The 24,170-nt window shown below is 36.7% G+C and overlaps 1 protein-coding gene across 3 annotated transcripts in view; it reads right to left on the bottom strand.

Moving 5' to 3' along the window:
- The window catches only part of LOC145693305 (alpha-tocopherol transfer protein-like), a 103,097-nt gene that overhangs the window by 49,983 nt on the left and 28,944 nt on the right, over nt 1-24,170 (bottom strand). The window contains exon 1 of one of the 3 annotated variants that reach the window (XM_081769169.1): nt 8,393-8,511. The exons of 1 other annotated variant lie outside the window; for it this stretch is intronic. The gene's annotated coding sequence lies outside the window, so the exon portion shown is untranslated. Of the gene's footprint in view, nt 1-8,392; nt 8,512-24,170 lie in introns of those variants that run through there. One more of the 3 variants, XM_081769171.1, reaches the window with a different exon arrangement.

Below are 24,170 nucleotides of genomic sequence, written 5' to 3'. Positions count from 1 at the left end.
TTCTTGATTCAAATCGATCAAATATAAGATGATAAAATATCGATTAATCAACTTCATGTAGCAAGTTTGCATATAAAAAGATTGAAAGAAAAATTTTGTTTCCTAACATATTATTGATGTAATAAATAATGTTAGATTCTGAATAGATATTATGCATATTTCTTTCGACTTTCCGACGGTTTTTGTTTATGTATGAAGAAAAATACATAAACAAATGAACAAATGTACAGTTACCACGAATTAGGACATTTTCTAACATAAATAACATAACAAGAAAATAATAATACCTTCGATAACTTCCATACAAAACATATTCAATTTTTGTTTACCTAAGCGAATATTTTCTATAAAGCTGGACAATTCAAGGTACATATATGCATTTATATATATCCGAAATAAAAGTATATGTATTTATGTGTTTCAATGGTAAATTTAGTAAACATTTTCCGAAAGATGTTAAAAATACCGTACAGTTTCTTCTACACTTGAAACATTCGTAATATCCGTTGTTTAAATTATTCAAAAGAATTAACACAATCTAAACACATTATTTAAGGTAATATTATGGAAATAAGTCGTAATATTTCCTGTAGACTCTCCTAATGTGTTGTTCCGACCTAACTCTCCAACCTAGCCCTTTGCATGGGATTGTTGACATCAGTTGGTTGTAAGTATGGCTGGATTTGGAATTTTTAATTCCTAAAATCTTGATAATAAAATTAAAATATCTGGACTTTAGAAAAAGGTGTAACTTGAAAAATTGCGGATTTCTGGAAAAATTTTTGTTTTGAAAATAATGCAGGAATTCGGATTAGTTTTATCAAAAAATTCTGGCTCAGGGCTTAATACCGCGACCAAATAGTAGTAATGAGGGATGAGCTTTAGTTGACGAGTTTTTCTTTGTTTAACGTTTGATTGCCGTAAGAGAAAGTAGTATCTGTAATATCCACTCGTACAGAAATGATACAAATATGACTTTTATGAAAATGATGTAATACATTTATATTTATTATCTTTGCTCCTTAGTTATCGAATTGGTCTATAATTCTATAAGTACGGAAATGTGATAATTCTATAAGTAGGAGAATTACCATCATTCAAGGCTTTCTGCAATTTTGACTTCATATTACTCAAGCGGTTCTCTAGTACTTAGCTGGAATTAAATTTGAGACTATCTCTTTCAGCAGGTATAATTGTTAATATTTTAAAATTAGTAATTCCGAATGATTAATTTAGGTTTTGTTTTTCTTAGCACCACTGAAAATTTTGAATATGTTACTAAGAAATGAATTGGAATAATTTTCCGTTATACAGTTCAATTATACGATGATGTAGGAAAGAATATTTTTATAGTGTAACAATAGGATCTGTTCCAGAAAGTATTGCAATTAATATCTCATATTAGTAAGCAACAAGACGTGCTTCAGCACAAGCACCACTTAACAGCAAATGGATTACGTCTCCGGTAAAATACGAGGAGGACATGAAGAAATGAGAGGAAGAAGCGAAAATTCATGAAGAGGATCCCTTTAACCCATGCACAGGCTCCATCTCCAAAACTAGTAATAAAAGAGAATGCACAGCATCCGAAGACATCAGTTACAAACTGATCATATCCTTTCTATCTCTCCAAGCTGCTCTGGGTGGGAGAGACTCCCTAACATTACCTCTGCGCTGCTTTGGACTACGTGTTCTTTACCATAGTCTACACTCACTGGATAGGAGGTACAGTATTATCTTACATCTGCGCTGCTTCGAGTAAGAGGTTCCTAACCAACAACCATAAACCTTCTCGCTGATCTAAGCAGGAGATCCAACTTATAGAAAAAACATTATTAGAGACATTACCTTTTATGTAATTTAGTGTATAAAGCGTACAGGAACTTTAATAATAAAAAGGAAAAGGAAAAACTCATCTATCGCTTCTTTACCATACAGTACTGTATTATATTTTTCAAAACTAAATAACATACCAATTAATATGCGTTTGAAGCTTGACTACACTTTGGCATAATACATCATGGTTAAAAATTATGGGACGATTTCCGGAAGCTTCATTTTTGCTCATACTGAAAATAAATACTTGACCATAGCGTCATCGGTAAGAGGAAAGTCCGAGGGTTTATTTTCATTTTAGACAGACTCGATGAGTGCCTTACGTCCAATACGGTAGATGTTTGAGCTGTGATCACATTCTTGCCAAACCATCTCAAGAAAGTCTGATTTGTGCTTTGGATGGCTATGATAATACACTTTCTCAATTGAAAAGATGCAGATAGAAGTGGAGAGATATAAATCTTGTCCTTAACAAAATGCGACAGGAACAAATCCCATACTCGATATCCGATACCAAGTGCAGAATATATTTTCTGCAGCCGTTTAACAACCAACGGATCTTCTAGGCATGTGTTGGTTTAGATACTTCAAAATATTTGTATGATAATGTGGAAAGACCTCGTCTCGTGGAGAAAATGAACCGCTATTCCGTGAGATGTGGCAATATCCAATCTATTAAGACATAAAGTTACTCATTTTCCCTAATATTGTTTTAGGCAAGAAAAAAAAAGCAAAAACACATCTCTTAGGAACGGCAAAACTAGTTGGATTTAGGGCTTTCACGTTTTATTCTAATGGGAATGCGGTTGTTATCTGACTCCCATATCCACCTGTTGACTTTAACGGATAAATGAAATATTGCTTCAATACTCACGACAATAATCTCATGAGAGTTTCAAAAATAATTAGAATAGCATAAGGTGACGCTTGCAGTATTGAGGCTGACACTGAGTGTCGCATTTCTAGTGGCACGTTAATTATACGTTTCAATAAGGGAAAAACATAAATATGCATTGATTCAAAGAGGCATCCATTGATTTGTCAATTAAGTAAAGTGGACATTAATTGTTATTTACTATCCCTGATATAGGTTTATTGCCATGAGTTGATCATAAATCTTTGTAGTACAACTAACTTCTTGTTACAAGGGACTCAATAATCCAATAATATTACACGTGAGATATTTAGATTATAAAGAAGCACATTTTTACTTACATAGTTTTAACCTACGAAATTAGATTAGAGTTATTTCTTTTCTGTTCTTGTTTTTTATCATTGTGCGGCACCAAAGATGAGCTTAAAATTGAAACGACAAATAATAAAGTTTTTTTGGCACCTAGCCGACGCTAGCTACTACCCGAAGAGGGTTACGCCACTGTAGGTGAAATAATAAGGTGTTGAGAACGACTTATATCTAATTTTTACTCTCATTCTTGCTTTGAGTTTAAAATTATATTAATTAGACCTTTATTTGTTGTTTTGAAGGAACTGTAACTGTTCCAAGAATGAATGTGTAATCTTATTTTCAATTTATTTTTACAAATTAGTAATATGCTGTTGATTTATGCTTTTATTTTTTTATTTGATGTCGTTTTTATGTTTCTCCTCAGAGATAAATCTTAAAGATTACAACTATAAAGTATTGCTTTTTAACACTTACTAATGGAAATAACCTAGAAAATATATCAAAATTTAACAACAATCTGTAGTAAATTTACATTAAAAAATACATTAAGAGATTTTTTCGTATAATTAATGTAATGTCACTCCACACACAGCATGAAAAGTTTAATTAATATACTTCCTAGATATCATTAAACATAAGAAATACGCGAACAAGTATTGTTCATTTAAGGGGGTTTGCAGTGGGCACATTGCAGAAACAGACTGCGCGATCCGACTAGCAACCGACTGATGCAAAAATTTGCAACCTCACTCTATCTCCACCAAATGGTATCTACTTCTTCCCTCTGTATCCTTTCTCATGTGAAATGTCGATAAAAAATACATTAGGATCATCTGTGGTGATTAGCCCGGCAACAACAATTACAAACAGTCTTCCGCTGTTAAAATTGCTTTTCCAGAGAAAGGTTTAGGTGATAGCTAGAAATGGATTTTAGTATCTTCAGCGGGGCACTGCCATTCACAGGAATCACATGCTTTTGTTCTGCGGAAATTGTCTTGTTTCACAATGTAGGCATGCTGTATTTACTACTTTGTGGTTTGAGAAATCACGAGTTCTCACTGTAATACTTCCTACTATTTCATGGATCATGACACAACACAATGTCCCCAAAGTCTGGTTACATGATATGGCAGCACTGTATAGATAAAATGTTTATTAAAAATTTACTGATTTTCTCATTTTGGGGGAGGATTCAGCTTAATATTCCTCGTCCGTTTTGATAGCAGCCTTATTGACGTTTGAATCGAGATGCTTTGCTACGCTCATAGAGTGTCATGTCTTTTCTTACTACGGCCCAGGCAAGTTTATCTGAAACTGGACACAGTTTTGGGGGCCATATTGGAACCGATTCCCCATATCATCTTCTTTTCTACATAAATTATTTCGTTTTCCAAGATGTATCACCCATGTTGCTATTTAAAATTTTCATGTTGTTTTCCAGATCCTCCTCAAGCGGTTCCTTGTGATCACCACTACAACATCATTGGCTCTGTCTTATGCAATTTGTATACTCTTAATTGCCTTGTGGCTGGGCACTTGGTGTACTAGGCTTTGGTGTCGGAGACCCGTGTTGGATTCCAGGCAGGACCTAATATAGCTTGGATCACACGGTAAGCTGTATGTCCACGTTTTACATAGCCACATTGCTGAAAAAGAGGATAAATTGAAAATCGAATCTAATCAAATTTATGTCCTGTTGATTTATTTCCGATTGTGTTTCTTGTACGGACCCCATACGTTTATCTGAAACAAGATTTAGTTGTGGTGGCCATTCACGAAATGGTTCCCCGTATCGAAATTTACTTCCTACTACAGTTTTCCAAGATGTATAGAATGAGGTAGCATTCCACGCATGTTACCATTTGACATTTTGAAGTTGTTCCGGAGAGAGTTACTTTTCACTGACTTTTATCATCCTTTCACTGCTAATTTTTGCCATCTACTTTGTTCTCCCGATGCAAACTTCAAGGGAAATTAACTTAGCATTCAATTTTACTCACTCCTTTTAGGCTATACATACAATATATATATACTATGTCATCAAAAGTATCCGGACACCTGGCTGGAAATGACTTACAAGTTCGTGGCACCCTCCATCGGTACTGATGGAATTCAATATGCTGTTGGCCCACCTTTAGCCTTGGTGACTTGATGACATATTCCACTCTCATATGCATATTTTCAATCAGGTGCTGGAAGGTTTCTTCGGGAATGGCAGCTCATTCTTCACGGAGTGCTGAACTGAGAAGAGGTATCGATGTAGGTCGGTGAGGCCTGGCACGAAGTCGGCGTTCCAAAACATCCCAAAGGTGTTCTACAGATTGCAAGGTAGGACTCTGTGCAGGCCACTCCATTACAGTTATGTTATGGTCGTGTAACCACTCCGCCACAGGCCGTGCACTATGAACAGGTGCTCGATGGTGTTGAAAGATGCAATCGCCATCCCTAAATTGCTCTTCAACAGTGCGAAACAAGAAGGTGCTTAAAACATCAATGTAGGCCTGGGCTGTGAGAGTGCCACGCAAAACAACAAGGGGTGCAAACCCCCTCCAAGAAAAACACGACCACATCATAACACCACCACTTCCGATTTTTACTGCTGGCACTACACACGCTGACAAATGACGTTCACCATACCCACACCATGCCATCTGATCGCCACACTGTTTACCGTGATTCGTCACTCCACACAACGTTTTTCCACTGTTCAATCGTCCAATGTTTACGCTCCTTACACCAAGCGAGGCCTCGTTTGGCATTTACCTGGGTGATGTGTGGCTTATGAGCAGCCGCTCGACCATGAAATTCAAGTTTTCTCAACTCACGCCTAACTGTCATAGTACTTGGAGTGGATCCTGATGCAGTTTGGAATTCCTGTGTAATGGTGTGGATAGATGTCTGTCTATTACACTTTACGACCCTTTTCAACAGTCTACGGTGTCTGTCAGCCAACAGACGTGGTCGGCCTGTACGCTTTTGTGCTCTACGTGTCCCTTCACGTTTCCGCTTCCTTATCACATCAGACAGAGTGGACCTAGGGATGTTTAGGAGTGTGGAAATCTCGCGTACAGACTTCTAACACAAGTGACACCCAATCACCTGACCACGTTCGAATTCCGTGAGTTCCGCGGAGCGCCCCATTCTGCTTTCGCATGATGTATAATGACTACTGAGGTCGCTGATAATGAGTACCTGGCACTAGGTGGCAGCACAATGCACCTAGTATGAAACGTATATTTCTGGGAGTGTCCGGATACTTTTGATCACATAGTGTATATTATATATATATATATATATATATATATATATATATATATATATATATATATATATATATATATATATATATATATCTTTTGAATTGCAGCATGCAGTTTCTCACGTTATCCTGTTACAGAGCCCGCATAGCTGCCAACAGTAAGAGGTATGGTAAAGTGCTTCCTCACAAAGTAGTTCAAAATTTAGCGATTGTTCCAATGGTAGCAAAATCAACCTCTATCTTTTATTAAGAATTTCGAAGTTACTCCGCGCAGTTTCCTTAATTTCAGAAACAGTACTGCCTGATTCGGTACATGGACTTTAATATTAACACTTCATTGTTTGTTTCAAAGATTTACGCTTTAATATTAACATTTCATTGTTTGTTTCAAAGATTTCCATGCACTCAGACCTGCGTTAAGGTCGTGTTACGGAATACGTGAACCACCCTATATAACCTTGCTCATACAAGGAATAAGTATGGCAGTTCTAAAAGGCAAGTTGCTCCAATACAAAGTAAAATACCCAAAGGCAAAGAACTAGAAGAAGTATTCGTACTGTAAGAATATACTTATTCCATTATGTTTTTATTTAATGTCACCATCTTAGGTTCATTCCAATATTTACCATTTGTTTGTTTTTCATTTTGTTTTGCTGCTGTCATCAGTGTAAAAGTTTTAGGGTTTGCCAGATTTACTTACTGCGTTGTTGAACTTAGACTAGAAATATTGTTGACACAAAATTTTTGTAAAATTTCGTATTATGAAAACATTAAAATGATTAAATGATGTAATATAATGTAATGTAATATGCAAATATCAACAGAAGGAGATTGTTTGGCATGCTTTGCTTTCACATCATATTAATAGTATTACTATCTAATATAAAAAAGTATTTTCATTAAATACTTTTTTATATTGGATGGTCACCTTAAGGCGGGTCATGTCACCTGAGATTATTACATATTTAAAATTTACATGTTAAAGGGAAGCTTACACTAACACTTCTATTATTCAGGGTTGGAAACTAGCAACCTTACACAATTAAATGCGCTCAAATTTTGGAGGTCTCTATATTAACAAAAGAACAAGCGTGGCAAACGTAGCATTTCACACCCAAAGTATTTTAATGTCAGATAAAATAACAAGGACAGGGGTATTTAAAAGAAATAGGAACAGACTATAGCATATTATATAATAGGTTCTTTTAAAATATGTCCTATCGAAAAATTTTTTAGTTAAGTATCACATCTAATCTCACCGATAAGTCTCGTTAGACGTAAATATTATGACACCGTTTATGGCAATTTAATATAGGCCTACCATGGAATCAATTCCAACCAAATTCACGTAGTAGTACATTATCCAGGATATGACTAATATTACTTACTACTGGGTAATTTTAACGAGTTCCATTAGTTTTCATTAAGTGTTCTTAAGAAAACGGACTAAAATATGTACATAAATCTAGATATGTAATAATTCTATTTTACGTTAAAGTCAAAAGATTAGTATACTTCCAATAAATTGTGAGATTGTATATTTTCATCAAATTAGTAAATTGTGCCTTATACTTGTTATGTAGGTCATTACTATAATATGCTTGACACGACACATTATTAAATATTTTCACTAATTTCGCGCACCCAATCCTTTAGTAGTAATATCCTATATTAGTAGCACTATCCTATATTTAGTAGTAGCACTATCCTATATTTTATATATAACTAACTAACTAACTCTATGGCCTATGGAACCCGGAGGTTCAATTCCGCGTACACAAAAGCTCTCCACTGACTTCTATCCTTAGCTTACTGCATCCAGTTTCTACTTTGTATTCCAATCTCTGCGATATCCATCTTAATATTGTCCTCCCATCTGCGCCTAGGTCTTCCTAATGGCCGTTTTCCGATTGGTCTTCCAGTCACGACTTTGATAGCGTTTCTACTTTCTTCCATTCTAGCTACATGACCCGCTCACCTAAGCCTCCTAGACTTGACGACCCTAACAATGCTGGGTAAACCATACCAATTATGTATAAATTATTAAATGCAAATATATTTTATATATTCATATTTAATATTCAAAATGTATTATATATGAATGTACTTACGACAAAAATATGGACACTCACTCAGATCACATATTTGTTTTATAAAATGTTTCTATTTAAATTGTTTTGGCTAAAGTTGATGGCATAGTGACCTGGCAGATTTATTGCTTATTTTTTTCTTTTACAATGATTGTATCATAAAAAATCAAGGTCGATGCATACTACTAACGAGAGTATAGTTCAAGTTAAAAGAAGAAGAAGAACTTGATAAATTAATTATTTACATTAAATGCAATTTCTGCTCTTGTGTATTCATATATACGATTCTATATAATAGTATGTTTTAAACATAAAGAATATATAAAATATTTCAGGCCAACAGTAAATTTTTAAATAATGTCATGTAAGATGTGCGTTACACTTTCAAGTTTAACTAAAGTGATAATTTCGTCAGTACAAATGCGTAAGTTTAGCTGGTACGATGCTTTTCCGTTATTTATTACTATACGTTATACAAAGTAACAGACTGTACTTTTTTTAACTTGAAGAAAAAGCTAATCATATTAATTAATGTAATTCGTCGGGGTATATAGGTCTTTACTAGAATACATCTCCAGCTTGGAACATGTCCATATCGCTCATAGGGTTGGAATCAATACAAGACGAGACAAAACTGCATCCAGTCTCGGGACGGTGTGTCTCGGTCTCGTCTCGAAGCGAAAAGCTGTCGTCTCATTCTCGGTCACGTCTCGATCAATAATGCTTTCTCGATCTCAGAGTCAGCCTCGACTACCAACTCCCGGTCTTGTTTCGATAGTCACGAAGTAAATTGCCTGAAATTATATATATATATATATATATATATATATATATATATATATATATATATATATATATATATATATATATAAATGTTGTCGTCTCACAGATGGGTAACTATCACGCTTCTTATAACTTTATTCGTGGGTTCAATTTCCAGTAGATGTATCAACTCTTGGAAAAAACCCAAATAGTTATTCAAATATTATTTTAAGCGAATGATATGCGTCCTATAATCTTGATCTGGAAAGGGATATTAAAATCTAATCAGTTAACTCCTAATCATATATGGACACTGTAGTTTAATCATTCTTTGTTGAATAGTACTAATATCATACCTATATCAGATAACAGATAAGGCGTTCGCTAGAAAGAAGACTTTATTTGCATTAGATATAATCGCAATGCAAATATTATGATATTTCATTTATTACGTTCTTTTTACGCTGTTCGGTACAGAAAATCTATCTCATTATCTTTAAAAATATTGGTAAATTACCACTACAATAAGTGTATTCCAAATGGATGAAACGACTTTATTTTATCGCCTTAATTTTCCAAGTTTAAATGACACTTACAGTATACGCTCTCGACAGCTTATAGTAAAGTTAATTTTTGAAAGTCTAATGGCTATGGTATTCGTATTTGTTGTGTATAGTTTTGGTCTGAATCCAATAGTTAGATTTAAACTCCGAAGTATCACGTACTTGGGCTCCAACTTTAAATAGGATAAAAGCACTAGTGGTCGTCACTTTAAGGTTGCAAAATTATCTTTTGTCTCTTTTGTCAGCATTGTGAATCTTTCGGAGCTGTACCATAGTTGGAAAGATACACTGATCCTTTGTATACATGACCATGTAGTTAGAATTGAAAGTAGAATAGCCGTTGAAGGAAAAACAATATATTTGTAAATCCCTTGTATTGCACCAGTAGTCGTCACCTCAAAATCGAAATATTTCAGTGATCATCAGGATTGTATACCGTTGTTCGTCACTCACATAATTTAAAATAATTTATTCAAAACCTAGTTTAAAGTTAGCCCCGTCCCATCGAATTTGTTTTGACACAACAAGCTGTACTGCTTGGATTTATTTTGAGATAATTTCAGTGATTTCTGCTTACTACCATTTCAATACAAATAAACAACCACATTACAGGCAATACCTTTGTTTTATTTAAAAATACATCAGAAATTAAGCATAAACTGCCCTTTTACATATCTGTTACCTATATTTGCGTTGTGTGTGATATTTTTCTTAACATTCACCTGGATGCAATCCAGGTTTTCTGGAGCACGTATTACAAAAATACACATTTTCTCTCCTACCACCTTTTACTTTTCTATCACTGCACACTGCACAGTCTTTGGAATTGCTCTTTGGATTGGAATATATAAAATGTGGTGCACCATTCAGTCTTTCTTCCGTATCTGTAGACGACGTCCTCCCTCGCTTGTGTTGTATATTTCGGACATTGCCTACCAGCTGAGTGATCATTTTTTTTCTGTAGTCAATATGGGCAACTCTTGGATTTTGATTCATTTATCTCTGTGTGTTGAATAATAAGAAACTATTCACAATTGTTAGCTGTAATAGCCAGAAAAATAACTTGTTCCACCATTTCACCGATTTACGCATAAAACTAGCAGTAGTTGTCGACTAAGGAACGGCCGAGTAAGGAGTTGAATAGACGGCCAAAAGATGGCAGAAGTTGTCGGCCAAATCATACAAGCGGGGCTCTGTCAACATGCGAGTAATTAAAGCCTCAAAATTAGTGCGGGGTAGCCCCGACATACGAGCGGAAAGGTAAATTTCGAATGTCGGGGCTCTCGCCGCATTCGAGGGGAAAGGGTTAAGAATAGAGTATTGAGTACTGAGCTTAATAACTGTACATCAATTTTAACACTCAAGAAAGAAAATAAAATGTTTTTACATCCATTTATAAACCAATTTCAGAAATAAATATGTTAACTGAATTCTAAAGTTAACTGTATATCACTTCAATCTTAAGAATATATTATAAAATACCAAGATTAATAACAATACATTACCTTAAGCACTCAAGAATGAAAATAAAAATGTTTTTATGTTACCTATATTGTATTTAATTGCTATTATTGCTCATGAACATTTTGCTTGGTAACTCACGATGAGGCTTGGGGATGCGCACGAGTCAACATTTGAGGATGTCTAGTCTCGAAAAAGGTGCTGCGAAAGCTTTGTCTCATCTTGAAAACTGTAGCTGTTTCTAGCGGAAGAGCTCTGTCTCGTGTCGAATGTCGTAACAAAAATTGTCTCATCTCAACTCGTCCTCATACCTAATCACGCCCGTAGCCATAACCTTCACTTCGAAGGGGGTGAAACAAATTTCGAAACTTGTTCGACATATCGAAGTATCGAAAAATATCGAACTATATAAATAATATCAAATATATATATATATATATATATATATATATATATATATATATATATATATATATATATATATATATATATCGATCAAAAATTTCGATATCGATATTCTTATATTTGAAAATATCATTCCTACGATCAAAATATCGCACAGCCCTAAGCTTCAACTTTAAGGTTGCAAAATTACTCTTTTGTCTCTTTTGTCAGTATCTTGAAAAAATTAATCATTAATTTTAGTCACCTTTAAAATTAATGTGAAAATTGCTAACTAATCTTCTATAAGTAGTATTTTTTTCGGGGGAACTGGATCCCCTGGATCAACTCCTGGCTCCATGCACGTGCCTGATCCCATTCCCACGGACATGCCTGTTCATGATTCTCCACTGGATGTAACCAGAGTGTGAAATCGTGACAATCAAATTTAATTAATTTGCAAACTTCTGACATTATTTCATTTTATTCTCCTCCCGTGCATGTTTCTAGTGGGAGAAATTTTCTCCCTAAAATATTTAAAGGGGGAATTTCTTCCGTCCTCCCAGGATTTCGAACTCAGATTGTAGCTACAGGGCAAGATTCACAGTTTTAATAAAGTGGGTGAAACTTGTATTCCAATTTGTTTATTTACGTGACAACTATTTTTTTTTTTTTAAATATACACAGTATGATCCAGTAGCCGTCAGGTGTGACGAATCCTAGTACGAGGAAGTGAAATGCGATCCAGTAGTCGTCACACTTATTAACTCATAAAATTGCTTGCAAATGTAAAATCTGGCACGACAAACGTATTCTAGGGAAATTACATCTAAGGTTCATTCTCTCAGATTAAATAAAACTATAGTATCGCAATTGAAAAATGCCCAAAAACATACCTGATTCGCTTATGCTTTTTCACAAGTGAACTCTCTGCTAAACATTGTTTCCTCACATATTTTGCTTCTTTTCTCAAAAACATTCCTCCATCGAGCGTTCTGTTACACGTCACGTGACACTATGAGAGGAAGTGCAACGAAGCTAGCAGCGTATATCTGAACTTTTAATCTCACGTATTTTTCCTATATTAAGGATTATATTAACGAGGACTACTAGTGCAGTGACGATCACTAGTGTTTTACCGTATATACCATTTCCTCTACTAGCTTAATAGATTGAAAATCATCATATCGTTATATATCTAGGCAGATCGATAGATAGATAAAGATATAGATTAGATATAGATATATAGATAGATACAGTATTAGGGCGGTTGTTATTTTTAGGATTTCTACGGTTCTGAGTGTTATCACTTAGAACATTTCCAAAAGCTACCCATGAGAAAGATATATCAATTAAATGTTATTAAATAGTGCTCCAAGCTACCTCAAATGTTCAGTGTATTTACAGTATATAATATAAGTGAATGCACTCTGTAAATTTGGAAAGTTTAGAGGGATTATTTTGAAAATGTAAATATAATCGCATTGTGTTATCGTGGCAGCCACCTTGAAGTTCGTTATGTCGAATTCAGGTATAAGAGAATCACGTAACATATTATTTTGAATTAGCTTTTACTACAAACAAACACCTGAGAATTTCAAACTTTTCTGTAATCCTGTAAGAGTCATTATATTTAATATCTGTTAATTAATTTACAATTGTCTTTCCAAATTTACAAGATACCTTTGCCTCATACTGTAAATGTATGGGATACTTGAGATAGATGAGGGCATTATTTAATATTATTCAATTGGGCTAATTTATATCATAGATTACTTTGGTCTGATGTGGAACCATTTTAAAGTGTGGGACTCAAAAATGCTTGGAAGCGAAAAAATAAGGACCACCTTAGTATATATTTGTGACTGCTTCGGGGGAGGACAATGGAAAGGGCCGCTTCCGCTGAAATTGAGTTATTAAGTGAGATGGGTTCTAGTTGGATCACAGAAAAGTATGTTGACGGTTTCATTTCAGGTAGTAGGGGATGTATCTGCAGATAGAGGGAGGAGAAGCTTCTTTGGCATGTATCATTGTAATTCATTGCATGGGAGCGTTGAATTTTGTTTTCCAGTTTACATGAAATTTAGAAAACGTGAGATGTCATTGTTTTCCTCAAAATCTCCGATTTACGCTCTGATTTCTTTCTAAACACACGTACAAGGAGAAGGCGGCGACCACGAGGCGCTCATATTAACATTTTACTTCAGAAGAAGACTGATCTGTTATTTAATTGGATTGTAATAATATGCACCTCTGAGGGATTAGAGTATACGTATTTGGCATGGAAAACCCCATTTCGATTCCTGGTAGGAGGTTATAGTTCGGATTCCACATCTTTCGATCCGTACTGAAATCACTTCTTTTACAGTTGTAATGCTTATAATGAACGTTTTCTTCGACTAAGCAGAATATTTACAATGTCTGCCAATCAAAATGCCGAGAATTGTTTGAACTAAAGTTAAAAGTTCAAGCTCTTTTTTCTTTTTTCTTTTTTTTTTTTTAAAAAAATTGGGTTTGCTCTTTCACTGTATTGAATTAACTCAAATGTGAATGCACTACATCTTTAACCACATATAAAATGAACTTAAACTGAAAATACGTTTCGAAATTTTAGCAGATTAAAAAAAGAAGAGGAAGAAATGAAACATCTGCTTTAAAAAAAGAATATTACAAAGAGAATTTATCCCAAACGAAATGAAAAGCGCAGGAATAAATACTCAAGTCAACCATTGTGAATCTAGTATCCTGAGTCTTAAATTACATTTTTCTTATTTCTATTTTGCATAATCTTTGTTTTCTACATGAATATATCTAAAATTAGCGAACTGGTTCAGTTCATCTTCACTATCTTAAATAGCTTAAACTAGAAATAAATCACTAAACAAAGCAACATTTATTTTAAAATGATAACCGTGTAACAGTTTCGGTAATTAACGGAACATATTGGTTTCATCAAATACTGTAAAAACAAGAGCGAGTTACGTCTGAATATAACAGGATAAAATATAATAGTATAGACTCTTGGATATTTTACGCATGAGGAAGAATAACCCTTTATTTACGACATTATGAACCAATGAAGCTAGACATGATCTCCTTAGTGCTTTTTGCTTGAATTGGAGTAAAATAAAATATTTTTGCGCAACAATTTAAAAAAATATTTCCTGAATTTTTGGCGGTCCCTTTGACTCAAAAGTACCGTCAGGTCAGAAATGTCATTTTTCACAAAATGCACAGTATACAACAAAATGTTTTAACTCTTTGTTTTGTGATTTTTTAAATAAAATATGACATTGTAAGTGAACAACTGACCTTTATTACCACAGAAATAAATGTAGACATTTACTATAGATATACCACATTGAGTTGATACCTAGTCTTCTGTTCTGAGCGCTGCTGTCGACTGAAGAAATTCCACTCCCTTTCGCTAATTCTCTCCCGTTTAGCAACAGCTGAACACTTATTGGCTCAACGCGTGGGTGTGACGAGGGTGAGCTTTAGTTCGCATTTTTGCCACGGCTCAAGACATTTTGGCAACACTATATCCACAGTTGAATACAAGGTAGCCTAAGTACCAACAGAAATAACGTCGAAATTAGTATACACATTAATACTAATTTCGATCTATTTCTATTGAGCCTAGACTATTTTGGCACGATTGGAACGCATAAATCTATATCACTGCACCAATAGTCTTTGATTTTCGGAAGTCTGTGGTACCCAAAGAGAAACTGTAAACCAAGTAACCCATAAATCTCTTCCACGCTTATCCTCCTTTGTTTTTGCACGGAATACAAATTGGATTGGCAGACGATGTTATTAATGATATTATTTTCAAAAATGTCAGGAAATAGTCAGTAGCGGTATCCTATGAATAGAATATTTCTGTAATGGGACCTTTCTTTAGTGTCAAAATCGGGATAGTTGTGCTTGCATCCTTCTTCCGCCATTTTCTTGCGATTGGAATATTCGATGGAAGCGAACTTTCTTCATCTTGAACAGCAACTTCTGGTTCCATATCTTCGGGTAATGGCGATTCTCTGGAACAAGAACTTGCCTGTTGACCAGAACTCGGATTTTCATTGTTTTCGTAGCTTGAAACCTCAGGTGTTACAACATTGTCATCCATCTTTTCCAAGCAAAAACGGATTTCGTCTGAGGGGAGCATGCGTCTACGTTCAGCCATCTAAAAATGTTAGTATCGTAGGAGAATTACATAAATATCGTACAAACAAGTTAATTTTAGAGCCCTATTTACTCAAATGTGCCTAGCCTATAGCTCAGTCGGTAGGGTGGCCGACTGCCAATCAATCGACTACGGTTCAATTTCCGGTGGGTGTAGTAGAGGAACCGTTCACCTCAGGCCTTAAGTTCCAGAGTAGTGCTCTCAAACGGGTCGGATCAGGTCAGAGCAGCTCGAGTCACTTGTCGAGTCAAGTTAGAGCTAATCGGGTCCCAGGTTGGGTTGGGTTGGACCTTGACCCGACCCGTTGAGAGCACTATCCCAGAGGTTCACTCATCCTCCGAAAATGAGTGCCGACGAAAAAGGAATCAAACCAGTGGAGGTTACTCAAAGCGGCTGGGAATAGCGGCACACTGACTACGTGCACCCCGCAGACAGGCCGCTTAGCTGGCCCTGGTCCTAACAGGCTGTTGCGCTGTATTTTCATTTTATTTACACTAATGTTACTGCGGAATCTAGTAGAAACTTACAAATTTACTAGCACAACCGGAAGTGTGATTGCTCATCAGATTGAATCCCAAACTCTCCCCATGGGTACCTTGCTGGTCGCACCAATGAAACATCTGAATGTATTAGTGGGTGCATTATTGGCGCGACCAGCATGGGAAGATTGATCATCAGATGCCTTCCCGAACATTCCCTATTTACTTTGACTTGATTACGGTATCCATTTTTTCAGATTATTTCCAAATATACATTATGTTATATAAAAAATTCATGGTGACGAATACCCCCTAAACCCCTGTCCACATACGCCACTGCTTGCATCTAAGTCAGATAAATCTATGCTTCATTCATTCAAAGAAGTTGCAAACACATTTCACATTACATGGAGAAGTTTACTCAATTCTCCCATAAAAATAACAAAAAGAAGTAAAATGAGCCAATGATCTATCTTTCCAGCCCGGACGGTACTTCAAAGGCAATAAACAACAATTGGCTTTCTCGCACACAACAATCAAAAGATTCCGAAACTAAACAATGAATACATGAATACCGAGTACGTTGATAAAAATAAAAAATATCTGAGCACCTATCTGTTTTAGTTAACTCTCCAGGACCTTCCAAATCCTTAGTAGTGAAAACTTCGTGGCACCCTTTCTGAATTGCTGAAACAAAATGGCTTTGGTGGGAAAAATATTTCTTCTACATCGTGCAGCCAGCTGTTGGTCGTTTTGCAAAACAGAGTGAAGCGTTACCAAGAAGTACCGTTCGAACACAACGTACGAATGATTTTCTATAACGTTTTCTTTCTGCATGTACTTAAAAGTACCGTCAGTAAATAAAGGGATAAAGAAGGAAAGACGAGAGAAGTAGATGGAAAGAAGAGGAGTGGTTTACAAAGTAAGGTATAGTAAATGCAACAGTTGTTATAGCGGTAAAATAATAACAAAAAAAAACTGAAAGAACGGTTAAACCAACACAAAAGATGACGTAAGAACGAAAGAGAAAGAAATGTTATTTTTAAGCACATCACGGCACGGGACATAGACCTAATATTAATTGGTGCGAGATTGAAGTGTTAGGACGGGTACAAAGGATGTTCATAAGAAAAGGGAAGAAGGCTAGATTCATTGTAAGACAGAAAAGCTGTGTTATAAATTGGAAGACAGAATTTAAAATTGAGGAACAGTGGGGCAAGCTATTGAAAAGACTTAATTTGTAGCTTAGGTTTCTGCCTGGTAAGGGAGGAAAAGGGATTTATGGTATTTATTTTCCTTTTGTTATTATTGACTGAATCCCGTTCTGACCAGCCAAACAACGTTTAGTACTAGTTTCGGTGATCCTGTTATATTTAGATGCAATTCCTTCTTGTTCTTACAGTGCCTGATGAAGCTAATATGTTCAGTTAGTTGGTGAAGTTACACAGTTATTGTTTTAATTTAAACTTTGCTTTGAAAATGAAACGAAATGGAATCTTTAAGTTTTACGGCCCACGGCTATGTCGGTTAGGCTAAAGGAGACGGTGATGATGAGTAATGAATGAAATGGTGGAATGAATAAAGTGGGAGGAAACGGGAGAACCCAGAGGAAACCCACGCACACGGTGTTTGTCCACTACAAAGTTCACTTGGCGGGGGCTGGGATCGAAACCGGAACCCCAAGCACAAGAGGTGAACGCTCTACCACTGAGCCACCAGGGCCCCTAAACGTTGCTTCGTTCAATGATTTGTACCTCTAATTTAATTAAAATTAGCAGTTTAATTTTTCCTCTTATGGTATGAAAACAGATCAAACAAAAATTTGAACTAAATATGCAATAATATTTTTCTTTATAAGCTGGGTCAGAAGAAGCGCTAAATCAGAGAAGATTACAATTATGTTGTGCATAGGCTGTAACTAATCTATTCAATTCTCTAAATTGTTTAGGTTTTACCTAACTGAAACAAGAACAACTAAAAAATGTATTAGGACAGCGACGACTTAGTCAGTAATGCGTCTACCACAAAGAGAACAGCACGGATTGGGACAGGATTTATCCTTCAATTCTTCCCTGGTTCAAACGGATCTCCGGTAATATTTTCCATTACACAAACTTTGATTTTAACAGACATAAATCTGATTCAAACCACTCGCTAAGCAAACAACACGTTCATTTTTTAAAAAAATCAACGTGCAACAGTTTGCCAACTATGCACTTTGGCTTCATCAGACATTATACAGAATTGTGGGCCAAGTAGGTATACACCCCTGTATTCATCAAGTACAGCATTCTAGCTTATAGATTTATTTGCTCTGGCTTTTCTGAGTAAAAGCACATTGAGAACAAATAATAAAGAAAGTAAGTCTATCTCATGAATAACAACACGAAATTATATAAAAAAAGCAACGGGACTGTATACCTACTTTTGGGACACCCTTACTATCAGACACTCACCCAGCCCCTATAAAATATTTACCTCGAAATACCTAGGCGTAAAGACGGTTGCAGCATTGTGCTGATCACACAGCCCCCTTTCAATACTGAGCAAATAGAAATCTAAAATATTACTCCATATCACTCGTAAATTATATTTGCCTGACCCGAATACAGAATGCACCTGCATTTTCTACTTACATAAAAGTACCTTAACATTCTTCATTAGATGTCCCATTTTAATACAACAACTGAATTAAAAATGAATATTAAGCATTTTGTATAGTTAGCATTAGGAATACTTGTCATTATTTTATGGATATAGAAAAGTCAGCTTGACAATGAAGTGACACTAAGTTAACACTTTTACAACTTCCATCCAGAAAGTTAGGTGAATGTAACTACATTTCGAATGAGTTGCTTTTTTCTTTATATTTGAAACAGCATATACTTTTCTTCAAAGTAATCCCTTTTGACGGTAATGCACTTCTGGGAACGGCTGTACAGGTCCTGGAAACTCTTTGTGTTCTCATCTTTAGGGATGACCTTCAGCTGGGCCGTGACAAGTTGGTTGTCCGAAATGTCCGAAAACGCAGGCCCTTCAAGGTTTATTTCAATTTGGGGAACAAGAAAAGGACTGGGGTGTAAGTATGTAATTAAGTGAAACAACTGCCGTATTGAAGAGAACTACTGCAGCAGAAAGTCAGTGTGTAGTCGGACATTGTCTTGGAGCAGGGTCCAATCGCTCGCTTAGCATACTGGAGGCGTACCAGCTTCATCCGTTGCACCACGCGTTTCAGTATTTCCACGTACTTAGTGGCATTTAATGGCCCCTCAATTTTTTCCTTTATGGATGGGATCCTTAGAATCGAAGAACACTACGAGTATTGTCTTGATGCTGGATTTCTCATTTCTCATCTTCTCGCTTTTCGGCTATCCTGGACCTGGCCACTTTATACTTTGATATTTTCCTTTGAGGTCGTACTTTAGACACGAGGTCTCGTCGCCCGAGACGATTGTTTCGAGGAAATTTGGGTCTTCATATCGATGAGGTTTCCATAGGTATCAAGCTGAAGCTCAGTTTCTTTCGGGGTTAAAGTGTGGGGTACGAGTCAGTAGCAAAGTTTGCGTTTACCTAAATCCTAAATCACCATGCGGCAGCCGTCTCACGGCCAATCCCCACTTTCTGCGCTATCTTTCGCACTGAACGACGATCTTGGGCCAAACAAAGATCCTTCAGTTTATGATGTCCTAGATGCGTGCAGTGCAGTGGACAAGTTCAAGGGCATCTTGCGTGGTGTCCCTCCTTTAAAAAAAACGTGTAAATCACTCATAAACTTACTTCAAGATGACAACACATTCTTCGTAAATTGTTGTCAGCATTTCATGGGTCTCTTTTGTTAAAAAACCGAACATGAAATCTACAAACCAGCGTGAAACGTACTTAAAAGATAGAAACATTTCATGAAAATTTTCCGTTAGTGGGTGGATGGTGAAACCGTCTTGTAGGAGACTCCAACAGTAATCTGCCAAGAGGTTTGGTGACCATTTTCCCTTATATCGTCTTTCCATGGCTCACATATCTTGTTGAAATCGTTCAATGTTCATCACCGACATTTCCGAGATTAGGTGTAAAAATTTCAAATGCGAATGTAGGAAATGTATTTTGAGGGATATGTTGCACCAAATACATTTGTAACAATATAGCATGTGTTCTGCCAGTTCTCTGTAGTTTTCAGACCTAGCATTACTCAACAAATTGTTGCACACATCTTTGAAGGCAAGCCGAGCTGCCTTCTGGTATTTGTCAGCAACTCTTCAAAGCTACTGTCTTTCATTAGCTCACGACTCTGAGGCCCAATGAAAATACAGATAATGATCAGAAAAATGGAAACATCTGTAGTTGACAACACGTCAGATGTATGGGTTGGCAGTGCTGTCGTGGCGCCCGCAGCACCGGACCGCTGGTGGTGGTGTGTTAGGTCGGTCTCCATACTATGTCAGGCGTAGTGGAACAGCAGTGTCCAGTGGCTGCAGCAGACGGAGGTAGTGTAAAATGGGAAAACTCTCAGATTTTAAAAGAGGGCAAATTGTTGGTGCGCGGTTATGTGTAGTGAGTGTGACGGCAGTGGCTACTGTGATAGGTGTGTCGCGTGGGACAGTGTTGAAAGTGATGACGGCCTACACAACACACGGGAAAACCACATCGACGAAGCGGAACAGTGGGCGGAAGAAAATCATAAGTGACAGGTCACGCCGGGTATTAAAGAGCATTGTTACTCAGAACCGTCGTGCCACTGCGGAGCAAGTGACGGAGGAGCTCAATCAGCACCTCCCCCACCCTGTTTCGTCAATCACAGTCCGCCGCGAATTACATGACATGAACTTTCGGGGTCGTGTTGCACGGGCCAAAGCGCTCATCAGGGACCATAACGCTTTCGCACGCCGCAAATGGTGCCGCGACCATGCAACTTGGACCGTTGAGGACTGGAAACTTGTCATATGGTCGGATGAGTCATCCTTCACTCTATTCCTAACCACGGGCAGTGTTTATGTGTGGAGAACGCGCAAAGGAGCTTATGATCTGCAGCGTCTCCGCCCAACTGTGAAACATGGCTTCGGCTCGGTGATGCTGTGGGCTGCCATATCATGATTTTCATTGGGCCCTGTGGTCACACTTAGCGGACGAATCACTGCCAACGATAATGTCGCAATTTTAGGAGACCACTTGCATCCTATGGTCCGGATGTTGTTCCCGGACAATGACGCCATCTTCCAGGATGATAATGCACCAATTCACACAGCTGGCGTTGTTGCAGCGTGGTTTGAGGAACATCGGGATGAAGTTCAACACCCCCCATGGCCCGCCCAATCCCCAGATCTCAACATAATTGAACATCTGTAGTCCGTCTTGGAAACACGACTCCGGCGACGATTTCCACCTCCATCCTCTCTCACAGAACTGGTCGATGCCCTGCACGAGGAATGGCGTAAAATTTCAGTTGCTACCATTCACGACCTCTATGCCTCCATCCCACGTCGCGTCAAGGCTGTTCTGAAGGTGAAAGGTGGCTCGACACCATATTAATCTGGAAAGTTGCAATTTCGTTCAGGTGTTTCCATTTTTCTGATCACCATCTGTACCTTCTTTAATTTTTACTGCACTAATCGCAGGAAATTTGGACATTAGAAATCGACAATCTCTGTCATCTTTGTCCATTTTTTCACAAAATTCTTAATGAAGGGTTCATGCACCACATTTTTCCACTAGAATTGAAGCTTTCTTCTACCAGCAGAATATTTGACTATGTAATGGTCTTAACCTGCTCTGCTGTTCCAGTGACACAAAAACAACAATCTATACACCGTGTGATTCCACTAGCAATTGAATGACGCAAATCACTGGTATTCCACCTTACATTTACCAAGTGACTATCTGCTAGATACTTCCACTCGATTCCACTAACAAACACCCTAGTATATTTTGAACGCGTATTATGTTCTCACTCGGCTGATAAGCGTAGCAATGTACAAAACACAACAAGCATAGAGTTTACGCTGCTCAACTTTCCTAGAAAAGTTTACCTGATAGGGATAAACGGTGTCCACTACCGTCATCAGGGTGCTGAACTTCATAGGAATCACAGGCGTTTGTTTTGCGACAATTTTCATTTCGCAAAGTGTTTCTAGTCCATTCATCTTGTTCTTGTTCAAACTACAATTTCCAAAGCATCTTACAAGTTTCTGTGCTTTCTCTATAATTCTCTAACACTCTAAGAGCACATTGTTCCTCGAGATAAGTTCGATTGTAACTCTAAATTAAGCCACTTGCAAATTACTCTTTTTCTTAGCTGAGAACAGTGTATATATGGTGAAAAATAAACATGAATTAATTTTCTGTTCCTGAAAGAATTTGCTAATTTCTCACTACTTCTGTTTTCTACTTGAACAAAATTTAGCTAAGATATAGTTGCGAGATTTTTACTGTCATTTTCTTTTTCAATAAATATTTTTCAAAAACGGGGTGGTGGGAGCTGCTGTTTCCCCAGAATCCCACTTTAAAACTCTTATAACTTTGTACCGGAAGTGGTACAAACGGAAATTGTTGCGGTACATTCCGGCATAAACGTAGAACAAACGATTGACATAGGTTTTGATTCAACTCCAAGGTGGGGGCTGGCGAAATTTACCTAACTCATAGGCCCTGGTGACTTCAAAAGGTTAAATAAATACATAATTTGAGGTGCTTCTTGTAAAACATATCCCATCGAAAAGAGTGAGCCTGTCAAAGTAAGACAAGTACCTTAAAGGATAGTCTATAAGGGTGAAATTACGTTATTTGGAAAGAACAATTTTCTAGTACCCCATCTGCGGTTTGCCAAGTGTTTATGATTTCACTTCACAAAAGAGCAAAAGCACTTGGCCAACTTATTTGATTTCAGTACTTTTCGTGGCGGTCGCTTGGCTAGCGTTTTGACAGATCCACTTTTTTAAAAATGGGATATCACTCCTTTTTTATAAGCTTGCATCGGCATTTTGTTGGTTTTCATGTTTATTTAAAGTCCTTTTCCAAACCGGAAGGCAATGAATGTTTAGATCGTTTATAGAGAAGCAAGATGATCTAACATGTGTGTCGTTTTTGTATACTTAGTACTTTAGTTGAAAGTTAGCTCAGTGGTAAAGTGGTCGCTGTCGTTCCAGGGATCTCTGGTTCGATTCCCGGTCAGATCCCTTACTATTTTTCTGTACAAGTATCATAAACGAGCCGTACTTGATTCACAATAAAGGAGTTCTGTATTTTGTTTTTAAAAAATCTGTAACGTTGATAATTTAGTGAATACCCTCCGACTCCTCAATTACATATTCCTGTTGTTTGCAAATCAATGTGACTATTAACAAGCAACTGTTTTCAATGAACTGAAAAGGCTCTTTATATAAGCAAGCCAGAATAAGTAATGCTTTAGATGAGTGGTTACAGTTGTGCTTTTTCCAATCCCGCAGTTCTGGTTCAATTCTCGTCCTCCCCCTTTACACAATGTTTAAAATGTTTCGTTTAAAAGGCTGAGTTCCAGTTGGATGCTGCTAAATGAAAGATAATCTCCACGGGAGAAATACAGTGATCTTGAAAATAAAGCAAGAAAACTGAATGGAGAAAACGAGTTGCAGAGTTAATTCTATCAACGGCTCTATATTTGATATTATCCGTTAATTTCATGCATTTTTAAGTTGTTGTTTATTGACACTATATTCTCCCTCTTTCTCTCTGTGTTTCAATGTGTAAATGTACACAAATATTAAACAAATCATGGACCCTCATTTATATTTGCAACCTAACGGAAATATGTTAATACGGATAAGTTCTCCAAATCGTTTGAGGGTTACCGAACTTTCATTTTTAATATTTACAAATAAACTACCAATAGTTAGCATTTTCAAAAATTATTTAGCCAATAATGAAATCAACAATTTCTTCTTTCGAAGTTGTATTACGTATCAATCAATGGCGCCAGAACCTAGAGCTCACGCTCTGTT

The sequence above is a fragment of the Thermobia domestica genome, chromosome 8 (genome assembly GCF_964235325.1).
Source record: "Thermobia domestica chromosome 8, izTheDome1.hap1.1, whole genome shotgun sequence".
NCBI lineage: Eukaryota > Metazoa > Arthropoda > Insecta > Zygentoma > Lepismatidae > Thermobia > Thermobia domestica.
Note: the sequence above shows the minus strand (reverse complement) of the source record. Positions and strands in the feature narration are given on the sequence as shown.